General features: G+C 51.2%; 1 long non-coding RNA gene across 1 annotated transcript; it reads right to left on the minus strand.

The window, feature by feature from the left end:
• Nucleotides 1-563: 563 nt before the first annotated feature.
• On the minus strand, nucleotides 564-16,929 carry LOC127926564 (uncharacterized). Its single transcript, XR_008124459.1, has 2 exons — nucleotides 16,779-16,929; nucleotides 564-1,190 (listed from the first exon to the last, which is right to left on the minus strand). It is a non-coding gene; the product is annotated as an uncharacterized LOC127926564 (long non-coding RNA).
• Between the last annotated feature and the right edge of the window lie 275 nt (nucleotides 16,930-17,204).

Raw genomic sequence — 17,204 nt, forward strand, 5'->3', positions numbered from 1 at the left:
AGACAGACAGTTCTAGACAGGTCCAGAACGGTCTCTCCCCACACAGCTTCACACATGGGTAGGTAGTACCATCAATACATAATGAAAACACAGACCACAGGAGACAGTGAGAAACCAGAAGGGGACAGCAGGGCACAGTCCCCTAATCATGGAGCAGGGGGCTGTTATGTTATCAGGGTCCATCTGATGTCTCAACATCAACTAGACAGATGAGACAGGAGACCAATGACAAGATGTGTGCATCTAACAGAGTAACTAATGTCCCTCTCTCTCCAAGCAGTTCTATTGGAGGCCATCAGAGGGAAGCAGTGTCCAATAGGAAGGAGACGTGGGTGGTGGCTGGCAGAGCTTGACTGAGTCTTTCCTGGAGTTAGAAGCCCAGAGAGTTTTAGAGTTAGAAGCCCAGAGAGTTTCCCATAGAGTTAGAAGCCCAGAGAGAGTTTCCCATAGAGTTAGAAGCCCATAGAGTTAGAAGAGAGAGTTTCCCATAGAGTTAGAAGCCCAGAGAGAGTTTCCCATAGAGTTAGAAGCCCAGAGAAGTTTCCCATAGAGTTAGAAGAGAGAGTTTCCCATAGAGTTAGAAGCCCAGAGAGAGTTTCCCATAGAGTTAGAAGCCCAGAGAGAGTTTCCCATAGAGTTAGAAGCCCAGAGAGAGTTTCCCATAGAGTTAGAAGCCCAGAGAGAGTTTCCCATAGAGTTAGAAGCCCAGAGAGAGTTTCCCATAGAGTTAGAAGCCCAGAGAGAGTTTCCCAGAGAGTTAGAAGCCCAGAGAGAGTTTCCCATAGAGTTAGAAGCCCAGAGAGAGTTTCCCATAGAGTTAGAAGCCCAGAGAGTTTCCCATAGAGTTAGAAGCCCAGAGAGAGTTCCCCAGAGAGTTAGAAGCCCAGAGAGAGTTTCCCATAGAGTTAGAAGCCCAGAGAGAGTTTCCCATAGAGTTAAAAGCCCAGAGAGAGTTTTCCATAGAGTTCCATAAAGACACTTCTATCTCTATGGTGTCTTTAGAGTCTGCCTTGGGTCTACTCTGCTCAGCCACACCCCCTGCCACATGATAGCCTGCCTCTTCAGTAATCTGCTTCCTCCATGACTTCCATGACAACGGTCCTGGGCCCGGTCAGGATGAGGTTACTGACTGTCCTGTAGTCCAGAGACAGCACGTTTAGCCCGTTAACCGAGACCACAAACTGACACACCTAGAGGAGGGAGAAGAACAGAGGAGTTAGCCATGTCTACACATGCATTTCGCTATGGGAGAAACAAGAGAAAGGGAGAGGAGAGTTAGCTCTCGGTGGGAGAAACAAGAGAAAGGGAGAGGAGAGTTAGCTCTCGGTGGGAGAAACAGAGAGGAGAGTTAGCTCTCGGTGGGAGAAACAGAGAGGAAAGCTCTCGGTGGGAGAAACAGAGAGGAGAGTTAGCTCTCGATGGGAGAAACAGAGGAGAGGAGAGTTAGCTCGATGGGAGAAACAAGAGAAAGGGGAGGAGAGTTAGCTCTCGGTGGGAGAAACAAGAGAAAGGGAGAGGAGAGTTAGCTCTCGGTGGGAGAAACAGAGAGGAGAGTTAGCTCTCGGTGGGAGAAACAAGAGAAAGGGAGAGGAGAGTTAGCTCTCGGTGGGAGAAACAGAGAGGAGAGTTAGCTCTCGATGGGAGAAACAAGAGAAAGGGAGAGGAGAGTTAGCGGTGGGAGAAACAGAGAGGAGAGTTAGCTCTGGGAGAAACAAGAGAAAGGGAGAGAAAGCTCTCGGTGGGGGAGAGGAGAGTTAGCTCTCGATGGGAGAAACAAGAGAAAGGGAGAGGAGAGTTAGCTCTCGATGGGAGAAACAGAGAGGAGAGTTAGCTCTCGATGGGAGAAACAAGAGAAAGGGAGAGGAGAGTTAGCTCTCGGTGGGAGAAACAACAGAGAAAGGGAGAGGAGAGTTAGCTCTCGGTGGGGAAACAAGAGAAACAGAGTTAGCTCTCGGTGGGAGAAACAGAGAGAGAGTTAGCTCTCGATGGGGGAGAAACATGGGAGAAAAAAGGGAGAGGAGAGTTAGCTCTCGATGGGAGAAAAACAGAGAACGGGAGAGGAGAGTTAGCTCTCGATGGGAGAAACAAGAGAAAGGGAGAGGAGAGTTAGCTCTCGATGGGAGAAACAACAGAAAGGGAGAGGAGAGTTAGCTCTCGATGGGAGAAACAAGAGAAAGGGAGAGGAGAGTTAGCTCTCGATGGGAGAAAGAAAAGAGAAAGGGAGAGGAGAGTTAGCTCTCGATGGGAGAAACAAGAGAAAGGGAGAGGAGAGTTAGCTCGATGGGAGAAACAGAGAGGAGAGATGGGAGAAACAAGAGAAAGGGAGAGGAGAGTTAGCTCTCGGTGGGAGAAACAAGAGAAAGGAGAGAAGAGAGTCGGTGGGAGAAACAGAGAGGAGAGTTAGCTCTCGATGGGAGAAACAAGAGAAAGGGAGAGGAGAGTTAGCTCTCGATGGGAGAAACAAGAGAAAGGAGAGAGGAGAGTTGGGAGCTAGCTCTCGATGGGAGAAACAAGAGAAAGGGAGAGGAGAGTTAGCTCTCGATGGGAGAAACAAGAGAAAGGGAGAGGAGAGTTAGCTCTCGATGGGAAAGAGAAAAAGGGAGAGGAGAGTTAGCTCTCGATGGGAGAAACACAGAAAGGGACAGGAGAGTTAGCTCTCCATGGGAGAAACAAGAGAAAGGAGAGGAGAGTTAGCTCTCGATGGGAGAAACACAGAAAGGGAGAGGAGAGTTAGCTCTCGATGGGAGAAACACAGAAGGGAGAGGAGAGTTAGCTCTCGATGGGAGAAACACAGAAAGGGACAGGAGAGTTAGCTCTCCATGGGAGAAACAAGAGAAAGGGAGAGGAGAGTTAGCTCTCGATGGGAGAAACACAGAAAGGGAGAGGAGAGTTAGCTCTCGATGGGAGAAACACAGAACGGGACAGGAGAGTTAGCTCTCCATGGGAGAAACAAGAGAAAGGGAGAGGAGAAAGGGAAACACAGAAAGGGAGAGAGTTAGCTCGATGGGAGAAACAAGAGAAAGGGACAGGAGAGTTAGCTCTCGGTGGGAGAAACAAGAGAAAGGGACAGGAGAGTTAGCTCTCGATGGGATAAACAACAGAAAGGGACAGGAGAGTTAGCTCTCCATGGGAGAAACAAGAGAAAGGGACAGGAGAGTTAGCTCTCGATGGGATAAACAACAGAAAGGGACAGGAGAGTTAGCTCTCGGTGGGAGAAACAAGAGAAAGGGACAGGAGAGTTAGCTCTCGATGGGATAAACAACAGAAAGGGACAGGAGAGTTAGCTCTCCATGGGAGAAACATTTGATTTGATTGCTGACTCACTATTGCAACAGGGTTGGCAAAAACAAACATGTTTTAGGACTGTTTTGCAACATGGCAAGCCATCGTCTCAACTTCACCCTAATTTCATGAAGTGAAGGAATTCTAGAGCATCCCCTCGCTGCAAATCACATCAAAACACAATCCCTTATTTTTCTTGGCAACGGGTCAACCGTTACCCAGAAGGCCCCAGTCACTCAGGAGTTAATACTCCTAGAAAAGAGCACTCGAGGATTTCTCAGAAAAAGCGTTTGTTAACCGTTTCATGGCCAGGCCGTGGCTGAAATGAATGAGATACTGGTTATCTTAGGCTGCAGAGAATTTGTAGAGAAGGAGCCATGTTAAACTGCAGCGTTCTGTGTTACCACGGCTACAGCGGAGTCAATCACCACCTTCCGGAGACACCTGAAACCCCACCTCTTTAAGGAATACCTAGGATAGGATAAAGTAATCCCCCCTTAAAAGATTTAGATGCACTATTGTAAAGTGGCTGTTCCACTGGATGTCATAAGGTGAATGCACCAATTTGTAAGTCGCTCTGGATAAGAGCGTCTGCTAAATGACTTAAATGTAAATGTAAGTCATTGTTCTGTGCTACCACGGCTACAGGGTATAAGTCATTGTTCTGTGTTACCACGGCTACAGGGTATAAGTCATTGTTCTGTGTTACCACGGCTACAGGGTATAAGTCATTGTTCTGTGTTACCACGGCTACAGGGTATAAGTCATTGTTCTGTGTTACCACGGCTACAGGGTATAAGTCATTGTTCTGTGTTACCACGGCTACAGGGTATAAGTCATTGTTCTGTGTTACCACGGCTACAGGGTATAAGTCATTGTTCTGTGTTACCACGGCTACAGGGTATAAGTCATTGTTCTGTGTTACCACGGCTACGGGGTATAAGTCATTGTTCTGTGTTACCACGGCTACAGGGTATAAGTCATTGTTTTGTGTTACCACGGCTACGGGGTATAAGTCATTGTTTTGTGTTACCACGGCTACGGGGTATAAGTCATTGTTTTGTGTTACCACGGCTACGGGGTATAAGTCATTGTTCTGTGTTACCACGGCTACAGGGTATAAGTCATTGTTCTGTGTTACCACGGCTACGGGGTACAAGTCATTGTTTTGTGTTACCACGGCTACGGGGTATAAGTCATTGTTCTGTGTTACCACGGCTACAGGGTATAAGTCATTGTTCTGTGTTGCCACTGCACAGGGTATAAGTCATTGTTCTGTGTTACCATGGCTACAGGGTATAAGTCATTGTTCTGTGTTACCACGGCTAAGTCATTGGGTATAAGTCATGGTATAATTGTTCTGTGTTACCACGGCTACAGGGTATAAGTCATTGTTCTGTGTTACCACGGCTACAGGGTATAAGTCATTGTTCTGTGTTACCACGGCTACAGGGTATAAGTCATTGTTCTGTGTTACCACTGCTACAGGGTATAAGTCATTGTTCTGTGTTACCACGGCTACAGGGTATAAGTCATTGTTTTGTGTTACCACGGCTACAGGGTATAAGTCATTGTTCTGTGTTACCACTGCTACAGGGTATAAGTCATTGTTCTGTGTTACCACGGCTACAGGGTATAAGTCATTGTTCTGTGTTACCACGGCTACAGGGTATAAGTCATTGTTCTGTGTTACCACTGCTACAGGGTATAAGTCATTGTTCTGTGTTACCACGGCTACAGGGTATAAGTCATTGTTCTGTGTTACCACGGCTACGGGGTATAAGTCATTGTTCTGTGTTACCACGGCTACAGGGTATAAGTCATTGTTCTGTGTTACCACGGCTACAGGGTATAAGTCATTGTTCTGTGTTACCACGGCTACAGGGTATAAGTCATTGTTCTGTGTTACCACGGCTACAGGGTATAAGTCATTGTTCTGTGTTACCACGGCTACAGGGTATAAGTCATTGTTCTGTGTTACCACGGCTACAGGGTATAAGTCATTGTTCTGTGTTACCACTGCTACAGGGTATAAGTCATTGTTCTGTGTTACCACGGCTACAGGGTATAAGTCATTGTTCTGTGTTACCACGGCTACAGGGTATAAGTCATTGTTCTGTGTTACCACGGCTACAGGGTATAAGTCATTGTTCTGTGTTACCACGGCTACAGGGTATAAGTCATTGTTCTGTGTTACCACGGCTATAGGGTATAAGTCATTGTTCTGTTACCATTGATACAGTCATTGTTCTGTGTTACCACGGCTACAGGGTATAAGTCATTGTTCTGTGTTACCACGGCTACAGGGTATAAGTCATTGTTCTGTGTTACCACGGCTATAGGGTATAAGTCATTGTTCTGTTACCATTGATACAGTCATTGTTCTGTGTTACCACGGCTACAGGGTATAAGTCATTGTTCTGTGTTACCACGGCTACAGGGTATAAGTCATTGTTCTGTGTTACCACTGCTACAGGTTATAAGTCATTGTTCTGTGTTACCACGGCTATAGGGTATAAGTCATTGTTCTGTTACCATTGATACAGTCATTGTTCTGTGTTACCACGGCTACAGGGTATAAGTCATTGTTCTGTGTTACCACGGCTACAGGGTATAAGTCATTGTTCTGTGTTACCACGGCTACAGGGTATAAGTCATTGTTCTGTGTTACCACGGCTACAGGGTATAAGTCATTGTTCTGTGTTACCACGGCTACAGGGTATAAGTCATTGTTCTGTGTTACCACGGCTACAGGGTATAAGTCATTGTTCTGTGTTACCACGGCTACAGGGTATAAGTCATTGTTCTGTGTTACCACGGCTATAGGGTAAAAGTCATTGTTCTGTTACCACGGCTTATAAGTCATTGTTCTGTGTTACCACGGCTACAGGGTATAAGTCATTGTTCTGTGTTACCACGGCTACAGGGTATAAGTCATTGTTCTGTGTTACCACGGCCAGGGTATAAGTCATTGTTCTGTGGTATAAGTCATTGTTCTGTGTTACCACGGCTACAGGGTATAAGTCATTGTTCTGTGTTACCACGGCTACAGGGTATAAGTCATTGTTCTGTGTTACCACTGCTGTTATATTTTTCTTTACCAATCATCCAGATGATTGGAGATGGATAGAAGATAATTTGACAGGTGACTCAAGCAGATTAATTCAGCCGTCTCTAAATGTTACTATACTGGGAAATACATTTATGGTCATGTGTACCTGCCGAATCTGTTTAGCTAAATGTCTATATGAGTCTCAGCAGTCTACTGTGTTCCTCTTGTGGTCTGAGTCTCAGCAGACCTCTACTGTCTCCTGTTGTGGTCTGAGTCTCAGCAGACCTCTACTGTCTCCTGTTGTGGTCTGAGTCTCAGCAGACCTCTACTGTCTCCTGTTGTGGTCTGAGTCTCAGCAGACCTCTTGTCTCCTGTTGTGGTCTGAGTCTCAGCAGACCTCTACTGTTTCCTGTTGCGGTCCGAGTCTCAGCAGACCTCTACTGTCTCCTGTTGCGGTCCGAGTCTCAGCAGACCTCTACTGTCTCCTGTTGCGGTCCGAGTCTCAGCAGACCTCTTGCCTCCTGTTGCGGTCTGAGTCTCAGCAGACCTCTACTGTCTCCTGACAGGTGAGTCTCAGTCTGTCTCCTGTTGTGGTCTGAGTCTTATGGTCATCAGACCTCTACTGTCTCCTGTTGTGGTCTGAGTCTCAGCAGACCTCTACTGTTCTCCTCTTGTGGTCTGAGTCTCAGCAGACCTCTACTGTCTCCTGTTGTGGTCTGTCTGAGTCTCCTGTTGCGGTCGAGTCTCAGCAGACCTCTACTGTCTCCTGTTGTGGGTCTGAGTCTCAGCAGACCTCTACTGTCTCCTGTTGTGGTCTGAGTCTCAGCAGACCTCTACTGTCTCCTGTTGTGGTCTGAGTCTCAGCAGACCTCTACTGTCTCCTGTTGTGTGTCTGAGTCTCCTCAGACCTCTACTGTCTCCTGTTGTGGTGTCTGAGTCTCAGCAGACCTCTACTGTCTCCTGTTGTGGTGTCTGAGTCTCCTCAGACCTCTACTGTCTCCTGTTGTGGTGTCTGAGTCTCCTCAGACCTCTACTGTCTCCTGTTGTGGTGCGAGTCTCCTCAGACCTCTACTGTCTCCTGTTGTGGTGTGAGTCTCCTCAGACCTCTACTGTCTCCTGTTGTGGTGTCTGAGTCTCCTCAGACCTCTACTGTCTCCTGTTGTGGTGTCTGAGTCTCCTCAGACCTCTACTGTCTCCTGTTGTGGTGTCTGAGTCTCCTCAGACCTCTACTGTCTCCTGTTGTGGTGTCTGAGTCTCCTCAGACCTCTACTGTCTCCTGTTGTGGTGTCTGAGTCTCCTCAGACCTCTACTGTCTCCTGTTGTGGTGTCTGAGTCTCCTCAGACCTCTACTGTCTCCTGTTGTGTGTCTGAGTCTCCTCAGACCTCTACTGTCTCCTGTTGTGGTGCTGAGTCTCCTCAGACCTCTACTGTCTCCTGTTGTGGTGTCTGAGTCTCCTCAGACCTCTACTGTCTCCTGTTGTGGTGTCTGAGTCTCCTCAGACCTCTACTGTCTCCTGTTGTGGTGTCTGAGTCTCCTCAGACCTCTACTGTCTCCTGTTGTGGTGTCTGAGTCTCCTCAGACCTCTACTGTCTCCTGTTGTGGTGTCTGAGTCTCCTCAGACCTCTACTGTCTCCTGTTGTGGTGTCTGAGTCTCCTCAGACCTCTACTGTCTCCTGTTGTGGTGTCTGAGTCTCCTCAGACCTCTACTGTCTCCTGTTGTGGTGTCTGAGTCTCCTCAGACCTCTACTGTCTCCTGTTGTGGTGTCTGAGTCTCCTCAGACCTCTACTGTCTCCTGTTGTGGTGTCTGAGTCTCCTCAGACCTCTACTGTCTCCTGTTGTGGTGTCTGAGTCTCCTCAGACCTCTACTGTCTCCTGTTGTGGTGTCTGAGTCTCCTCAGACCTCTACTGTCTCCTGTTGTGGTGTCTGAGTCTCCTCAGACCTCTACTGTCTCCTGTTGTGGTGTCTGAGTCTCCTCAGACCTCTACTGTCTCCTGTTGTGGTGTCTGAGTCTCCTCAGACCTCTACTGTCTCCTGTTGTGGTGTCTGAGTCTCCTCAGACCTCTACTGTCTCCTGTTGTGGTGTCTGAGTCTCCTCAGACCTCTACTGTCTCCTGTTGTGGTGTCTGAGTCTCCTCAGACCTCTACTGTCTCCTGTTGTGGTGTCTGAGTCTCCTCAGACCTCTACTGTCTCCTGTTGTGGTGTCTGAGTCTCCTCAGACCTCTACTGTCTCCTGTTGTGTGTCTGAGTCTCCTCAGACCTCTACTGTCTCCTGTTGTGGTGTCTGAGTCTCCTCAGACCTCTACTGTCTCCTGTTGTGGTGTCTGAGTCTCCTCAGACCTCTACTGTCTCCTGTTGTGTTGTCTGAGTCTCCTCAGACCTCTACTGTCTCCTGTTGTGGTGTCTGAGTCTCTCAGACCTCTACTGTCTCCTGTTGTGTTGTCTGAGTCTCCTCAGACCTCTACTGTCTCCTGTTGTGGTGTCTGAGTCTCCTCAGACCTCTACTGTCTCCTGTTGTGGTGTCTGAGTCTCCTCAGACCTCTACTGTCTCCTGTTGTGGTGTCTGAGTCTCCTCAGACCTCTACTGTCTCCTGTTGTGGTGTCTGAGTCTCCTCAGACCTCTACTGTCTCCTGTTGTGGTGTCTGAGTCTCCTCAGACCTCTACTGTCTCCTGTTGTGGTGTCTGAGTCTCCTCAGACCTCTACTGTCTCCTGTTGTGGTGTCTGAGTCTCCTCAGACCTCTACTGTCTCCTGTTGTGGTGTCTGAGTCTCCTCAGACCTCTACTGTCTCCTGTTGTGGTGTCTGAGTCTCCTCAGACCTCTACTGTCTCCTGTTGTGGTGTCTGAGTCTCCTCAGACCTCTACTGTCTCCTGTTGTGGTGTCTGAGTCTCCTCAGACCTCTACTGTCTCCTGTTGTGGTGTCTGAGTCTCCTCAGACCTCTACTGTCTCCTGTTGTGGTGTCTGAGTCTCCTCAGACCTCTACTGTCTCCTGTTGTGGTGTCTGAGTCTCCTCAGACCTCTACTGTCTCCTGTTGTGGTGTCTGAGTCTCCTCAGACCTCTACTGTCTCCTGTTGTGGTGTCTGAGTCTCCTCAGACCTCTACTGTCTCCTGTTGTGGTGTCTGAGTCTCCTCAGACCTCTACTGTCTCCTGTTGTGGTGTCTGAGTCTCCTCAGACCTCTACTGTCTCCTGTTGTGGTGTCTGAGTCTCCTCAGACCTCTACTGTCTCCTGTTGTGGTGTCTGAGTCTCCTCAGACCTCTACTGTCTCCTGTTGTGGTCTGAGTCTCCTCAGACCTCTACTGTCTCCTGTTGTGGTGTCTGAGTCTCCTCAGACCTCTACTGTCTCCTGTTGTGAGTCTCCTCAGACCTCTACTGTCTCCTGTTGTGGTGTCTGAGTCTCCTCAGACCTCTACTGTCTCCTGTTGTGGTGTCTGAGTCTCCTCAGACCTCTACTGTCTCCTGTTGTGGTGTCTGAGTCTCCTCAGACCTCTACTGTCTCCTGTTGTGGTGTCTGAGTCTCCTCAGACCTCTACTGTCTCCTGTTGTGGTGTCTGAGTCTCCTCAGACCTCTACTGTCTCCTGTTGTGGTGTCTGAGTCTCCTCAGACCTCTACTGTCTCCTGTTGTGGTGTCTGAGTCTCCTCAGACCTCTACTGTCTCCTGTTGTGGTGTCTGAGTCTCCTCAGACCTCTACTGTCTCCTGTTGTGGTGTCTGAGTCTCCTCAGACCTCTACTGTCTCCTGTTGTGGTGTCTGAGTCTCCTCAGACCTCTACTGTCTCCTGTTGTGGTGTCTGAGTCTCCTCAGACCTCTACTGTCTCCTGTTGTGGTGTCTGAGTCTCCTCAGACCTCTACTGTCTCCTGTTGTGGTGTCTGAGTCTCCTCAGACCTCTACTGTCTCCTGTTGTGGTGTCTGAGTCTCCTCAGACCTCTACTGTCTCCTGTTGTGGTGTCTGAGTCTCCTCAGACCTCTACTGTCTCCTGTTGTGGTGTCTGAGTCTCCTCAGACCTCTACTGTCTCCTGTTGTGGTGTCTGAGTCTCCTCAGACCTCTACTGTCTCCTGTTGTGGTGTCTGAGTCTCCTCAGACCTCTACTGTCTCCTGTTGTGGTGTCTGAGTCTCCTCAGACCTCTACTGTCTCCTGTTGTGGTGTCTGAGTCTCCTCAGACCTCTACTGTCTCCTGTTGTGGTGTCTGAGTCTCCTCAGACCTCTACTGTCTCCTGTTGTGGTGTCTGAGTCTCCTCAGACCTCTACTGTCTCCTGTTGTGGTGTCTGAGTCTCCTCAGACCTCTACTGTCTCCTGTTGTGGTGTCTGAGTCTCCTCAGACCTCTACTGTCTCCTGTTGTGGTGTCTGAGTCTCCTCAGACCTCTACTGTCTCCTGTTGTGGTGTCTGAGTCTCCTCAGACCTCTACTGTCTCCTGTTGTGGTGTCTGAGTCTCCTCAGACCTCTACTGTCTCCTGTCTGAGTCTCCTCAGACCTCTACTGTCTCCTGTTGTGGTGTCTGAGTCTCCTCAGACCTCTACTGTCTCCTGTTGTGGTGTCTGAGTCTCCTCAGACCTCTACTGTCTCCTGTTGTGGTGTCTGAGTCTCCTCAGACCTCTACTGTCTCCTGTTGTGGTGTCTGAGTCTCCTCAGACCTCTACTGTCTCCTGTTGTGGTGTCTGAGTCTCCTCAGACCTCTACTGTCTCCTGTTGTGGTGTCTGAGTCTCCTCAGACCTCTACTGTCTCCTGTTGTGGTGTCTGAGTCTCCTCAGACCTCTACTGTCTCCTGTTGTGGTGTCTGAGTCTCCTCAGACCTCTACTGTCTCCTGTTGTGGTGTCTGAGTCTCCTCAGACCTCTACTGTCTCCTGTTGTGGTGTCTGAGTCTCCTCAGACCTCTACTGTCTCCTGTTGTGGTGTCTGAGTCTCCTCAGACCTCTACTGTCTCCTGTTGTGGTGTCTGAGTCTCCTCAGACCTCTACTGTCTCCTGTTGTGGTGTCTGAGTCTCCTCAGACCTCTACTGTCTCCTGTTGTGGTGTCTGAGTCTCCTCAGACCTCTACTGTCTCCTGTTGTGGTGTCTGAGTCTCCTCAGACCTCTACTGTCTCCTGTTGTGGTGTCTGAGTCTCCTCAGACCTCTACTGTCTCCTGTTGTGGTGTCTGAGTCTCCTCAGACCTCTACTGTCTCCTGTTGTGGTGTCTGAGTCTCCTCAGACCTCTACTGTCTCCTGTTGTGGTGTCTGAGTCTCCTCAGACCTCTACTGTCTCCTGTTGTGGTGTCTGAGTCTCCTCAGACCTCTACTGTCTCCTGTTGTGGTGTCTGAGTCTCCTCAGACCTCTACTGTCTCCTGTTGTGGTGTCTGAGTCTCCTCAGACCTCTACTGTCTCCTGTTGTGGTGTCTGAGTCTCCTCAGACCTCTACTGTCTCCTGTTGTGGTGTCTGAGTCTCCTCAGACCTCTACTGTCTCCTGTTGTGGTGTCTGAGTCTCCTCAGACCTCTACTGTCTCCTGTTGTGGTGTCTGAGTCTCCTCAGACCTCTACTGTCTCCTGTTGTGGTGTCTGAGTCTCCTCAGACCTCTACTGTCTCCTGTTGTGGTGTCTGAGTCTCCTCAGACCTCTACTGTCTCCTGTTGTGGTGTCTGAGTCTCCTCAGACCTCTACTGTCTCCTGTTGTGGTGTCTGAGTCTCCTCAGACCTCTACTGTCTCCTGTTGTGGTGTCTGAGTCTCCTCAGACCTCTACTGTCTCCTGTTGTGGTGTCTGAGTCTCCTCAGACCTCTACTGTCTCCTGTTGTGGTGTCTGAGTCTCCTCAGACCTCTACTGTCTCCTGTTGTGGTGTCTGAGTCTCCTCAGACCTCTACTGTCTCCTGTTGTGGTGTCTGAGTCTCCTCAGACCTCTACTGTCTCCTGTTGTGGTGTCTGAGTCTCCTCAGACCTCTACTGTCTCCTGTTGTGGTGTCTGAGTCTCCTCAGACCTCTACTGTCTCCTGTTGTGGTGTCTGAGTCTCCTCAGACCTCTACTGTCTCCTGTTGTGGTGTCTGAGTCTCCTCAGACCTCTACTGTCTCCTGTTGTGGTGTCTGAGTCTCCTCAGACCTCTACTGTCTCCTGTTGTGGTGTCTGAGTCTCCTCAGACCTCTACTGTCTCCTGTTGTGGTGTCTGAGTCTCCTCAGACCTCTACTGTCTCCTGTTGTGGTGTCTGAGTCTCCTCAGACCTCTACTGTCTCCTGTTGTGGTGTCTGAGTCTCCTCAGACCTCACTGTCTCCTGTTGTGTTGTCTGAGTCTCCTCAGTCCCTCTACTGTCTCCTGTTGTTGACCTGAGTCTCCTCAGACCTTACTGTCTCCTGTTGTGGTGTCTGAGTCTCCTAGCATCTACTGTCTCCTGTTGTGGTGTCTGAGTGAGTCAGACTCTCTTTGTTTGTTGTGGTTCTGAGTCCCCTCAGAACTGTCTCCTGTTGTGGGTCCAGTCTCCTAAGACCTCTACTGTCTCCTGTTGTGTTGTGCCTTCATGGCTGTGGTTGCCATGATGGAGATGGCCTTTTTACCACAAGGAAAGGCTGGCAACGTAAACACAAGGCTTCAGTAAAAGGGCCTGTTTTACCACAGAGTAAAGGAAGCAGTAAACACAAGGCTTCTTTGTCATTAGCCTGTTTTCCACAAGGACTTCAGTCACCCCATAGAATGAGTTTTACTTCAAGAGCTGTGAGCTTTTAGTGCCTCTGTTAAGAGATGTGCAGTAAACACAAGGCTTCAGTCAGGGCCTGTTTTACCAGAGTAAAGGCAGGCAGTAAACACAAGGCTTCAGTCAGGGCCTGTTTTACCACAGAGTAAAGGCAGGCAGTAAACACAAGGCTTCAGTCAGGGCCTGTTTTACCACAGAGGAAAGGCAGGCAGTAAACACAAGTCTTCAGACTGTCTGACCAACATGGCTTATATAAGAGGCATCAACAACCATGCAGACAGCATTTAGTGTTGCGTAACTGACTGCCTGTGTCCAGAATATCACCATATTCCCTATGTAGTGCACTACGTTTGAACAGGGCCCATAGGTCTAAGGTCTAAAGTAGTGCACTACATAGGGCGCCATTTGGGACACAAACCCCAGGCTGCACAGATCCGTTATTACTGCATCAGCTTGATTTCTATGGGATGGAGCCAGCTCTGCTCTCAACTTAGAGGAGGGGAAGAGAGGAGAGAGGGAGGGAGGGGAAGAGAGGAGAGAGGAGAGGAGAGGAGAAAGGGAGGGGAAGAGAGGAGAAAGGGAGGGGAAGAGAGGAGAAAGGGAGGGGAAGAGAGGAGAAAGGGAGGGGAAGAGAGGAGAGAGGAGGGGAAGAGAGGAGAGAGGAGGGGGAAGAGAGGAGAGAGGAGGGGAAGAGAGGAGAGAGGAGGGGAAGAGAGGAGAGAGGAGGGGAAGAGAGGAGAGGAAGAGAGGAGAGAGGGAGAGGAGAGCGGGAGGGGAAGAGAGGGAGGGGAAGAGAGGAGAGGAGGAAGAGAGGAGAGAGGGAGGGGAAGAGAGGAGAGAGGAGGGGAAGAGAGGAGAGAGGAGGGGAAGAGAGGAGAGAGGGAGGGGAAGAGAGGAGAGAGGGAGGGGAAGGGGGGAGAGAGGAGGGGAAGAGAGGAGAAAGGGAGGGGAAGAGAGGAGAAAGGGAGGGGAAGAGAGGAGAAAGGGAGGGGAAGAGAGGAGAAGGAGGAGAGGAGGAGAGAAGGAGGGGAAGAGAGGAGAGAGGAGGGGAAGAGAGGAGAGGAGAGAGGGAGGAAGAGAGAGAGAGGAGGGGAAGAGAGGAGAGGGAGGGGAAGAGAGGAGAGAGGGAGGGGAAGAGAGGAGAGAGGAGGGGAAGAGAGGAGAGAGGGAGGGGAAGAGAGGAGAAAGGGAGGGGAAGAGAGGAGAGGGAGGGGGAGAGAGGAGGGAAGAGAGGGGAAGAGAGGAGAGAGGGAGGGGAAGAGAGGAGAGAGGAGGGGAAGAGAGGAGAGAGGGAGGGGAAAGAGAGGAGAGAGGGAGGGGAAGAGAGGAGAGAGGAGGGGAAGAGAGGAGAGAGGGAGGGGAAGAGAGGAGAGAGGGAGGAAGAGGGAGGGGAAGAGAGGAGCGGAAGAGAGGAGAGAGGAGGGGAAGAGAGGAGAGAGGAGGGAAGAGAGGAGAGAGAGAGGGAGGGGAGGAGAGGGAGAGGAGGAAGAGAGAGGAGGGGGAAGAGAGGAGAGAGGAGGGGAAGAGAGGAGAGAGGAGGGGAAGAGAGGAGAGAGGAGGGGAAGAGAGGAGAGAGGGAGGGGAAGAGAGGAGAGAGGGAGGGGAAGAGAGGAGAAGAGGAGGGAAGAGAGGAGAGAAAGGGAGGAGGAAGAGAGGAGAAAGGAGGAGAGAGGAGGGGAAGAGAGGAGAGAGGAGGGGAAGAGAGGAGAGAAGAGAGGAGAGAGAGGAGAAGAGAGGAGAGAGGAGGGGAAGAGAGGGAGAGGAGGAGGGAAGAGAGGAGAGAGGAGAGGAGAGAGGAGGGGAAGAGAGGAGAGAGGAGGGGAAGAGAGGAGAGGAAGAGAGGAGAGAGGAGGGAAGAGAGGAGAGAGGAGGGGAAGAGAGGAGAGAGGAGGGGAAGAGAGGAGAGAGGAGGGGAAGAGAGGAGAGAGGGAGGGGAAGAGAGGAGAGAGGGAGGGGAAGAGAGGAGGGGAAGAGGGAGAGAGAGGGGAAGAGAGGAGAGAGGGAGGGGAAGAGAGGAGAGAGGGAGGGGAAGAGAGGAGAGAGGAGGGAGAAGAGGGAGAGGGAAGAGAGAGGGAGAGGAAGAGAGGAGAGAGGAGGGGAAGAGAGGAGAGAGGAGGGGAAGAGAGGAGAGAGGAGGGGAAGAGAGGAGAGAGGAGGGGAAGAGAGGAGAGAGGAGGGGAAGAGAGGAGAGAGGAGGGGAAGAGAGGAGAGAGGAGGGGGGAGAGAGGAGCGGAAGAGAGGAGAGAGGGAGGGGAAGAGAGGAGAGAGGAGAGAGGGAGGGGAAGAGAGGAGAGAGGGAGGGGAAGAGAGGAGAGAGGGAGGGGAAGAGAGGAGAGAGGGAGGGGAAGAGAGGAGAGAGGGAGGGGAAGAGAGGAGAGAGGGAGGGGAAGAGAGGAGAGAGGGAGGGGAAGAGAGGAGAGAGGGAGGGGAAGAGAGGAGAGAGGGAGGGGAAGAGAGGAGAGAGGGAGGGGAAGAGAGGAGAGAGGGAGGGGAAGAGAGGAGAGAGGGAGGGGAAGAGAGGAGAGAGGGAGGGGAAGAGAGGAGAGAGAGAGGGGAAGAGAGGAGGGGGGGGAGAGAGGAGAAAGGGAGGGGAAGAGAGAAGAAAGGGAGGGGAAGAGAGGAGAGAGGGAGGGGGAGAGAGGAGAGAGGAGGGGGAGAGAGGAGAAAGGGAGGGGAAGAGAGGAGAGAGGAGGGGAAGAGAGGAGAGAGGAGGGGAAGAGAGGAGAGAAAGAGAGGAGAGAGGAGAAAGGGAAGAGAGGAGAAAGGGAAGAGAGGAGAGAGGAGAAAGGGAAGAGAGGAGAAAGGGAAGAGAGGAGAGAGGCAGGGGGAGAGAGGAGGGGAAGAGAGGAGAAAGGGAGGGGAAGAGAGGAGGGGAAGAGAGGAGAAAGGGAGGGAAGAGAGGAGAAAGGGAGGGGAAGAGAGGAGAGAGGAGAAAGGGAAGAGAGGAGAGAGGGAAGAGAGGAGAAAGGGAAGAGAGGAGAAAGGGAAGAGAGGAGAAAGGGAGGGGAAGAGAGGAGAAAGGGAAGAGAGGAGAGGAGAAAGGGAAGAGAGGAGAAAGGGATGGGAAGAGAGGAGAAGAGAGGGAGGGGAAGAGAGGAGAAGAGAGGGAGGGGAAGAGAGGAGAAAGGAAGAGAGGGGAAGAGAGGAGAAGGAGAAAGGGAAGAGAGGAGAAAGGGAGGGGGAGAGAGGAGAGAGGAAGGGGGAGAGAGGAGAGGAGAAAGGGAGGGGAAGAGAGGAGAAAGGAAGGGGGAGAGGTAGAAACATAGCACATGTTTTTATGGTGATAAAATGTGACAGAAGTGACACTACATCTTCCATATTGATAACAGATTATTTTTTTTACTAAAGTTAATTTAGCTACGGCTCCTTCGTCTCAGTTCACTTCTCTCCTCCCCCTTTCTCCCTCTTCTCTCCCTGCCCCTCTCACATCTCTCCTCTCCTGCCCTCTCTCCTCCCTCACTCCTTCCCCTAGTCTCTCTCCTCTCCCTGCCCCTCTCTTTCACATCTCTCCTCTCCTGCCCCCTCTCTCCTCCCTCACTCCTTCCCCTAGTCTCTCTCCTCTCCCTGCCCCTCTCTTTCACATCTCTCCTCTCCTGCCCCCTCTCTCCTCCCTCACTAATTCCCTTGGCCGCTCTCCCTTCCTTCCTCCCCCCTCCCCATTGTTTAGGTCAGTGCTCTCTACTCCCAGCTGGCAGTGGAGTATGAGTATATATATATGTGTGTGTGTGTGTATATATGTGTGTGTGTGTGTGTGAGGTCTGTGTGTTACGTACCTTCATCCCAGCTGCAGCTGCGGGACCACTGGGGTCGACAGCCTGGATGTGGCAGGGCTTACTGCCTCGCACCACGAAGCCCCAGCCCACCGCATCCCCCACGATCTGAGGAGGCAAGTCAAAATGTATTTAAAAGAGCATTAAAGCAGAGAGCTAGAAACAACAGGGTTGGTGTGATTAAAAAGGCTGGGACCGCGCTACAGGGGGCCAGGACACCGCGCTACAGGGGGCAGGACACCGCGCTACAGGGGGCCAGGACACCGCGCTACAGGGGGCTAGGACACCGCGCTACAGGGGGCCGGACACCGCGCTACAGGGGGCCGGACACCGCGCTACAGGGGGCCAGGACACCGCGCTACAGGGGCCAGGACACCGCGCTACAGGGGGCAGGACACCGCGCTACAGGGGCCTGGACACCGCGCTACA

The sequence above is a fragment of the Oncorhynchus keta genome, unplaced genomic scaffold, assembly GCF_023373465.1.
Source record: "Oncorhynchus keta strain PuntledgeMale-10-30-2019 unplaced genomic scaffold, Oket_V2 Un_contig_7803_pilon_pilon, whole genome shotgun sequence".
Lineage (NCBI taxonomy): Eukaryota > Metazoa > Chordata > Actinopteri > Salmoniformes > Salmonidae > Oncorhynchus > Oncorhynchus keta.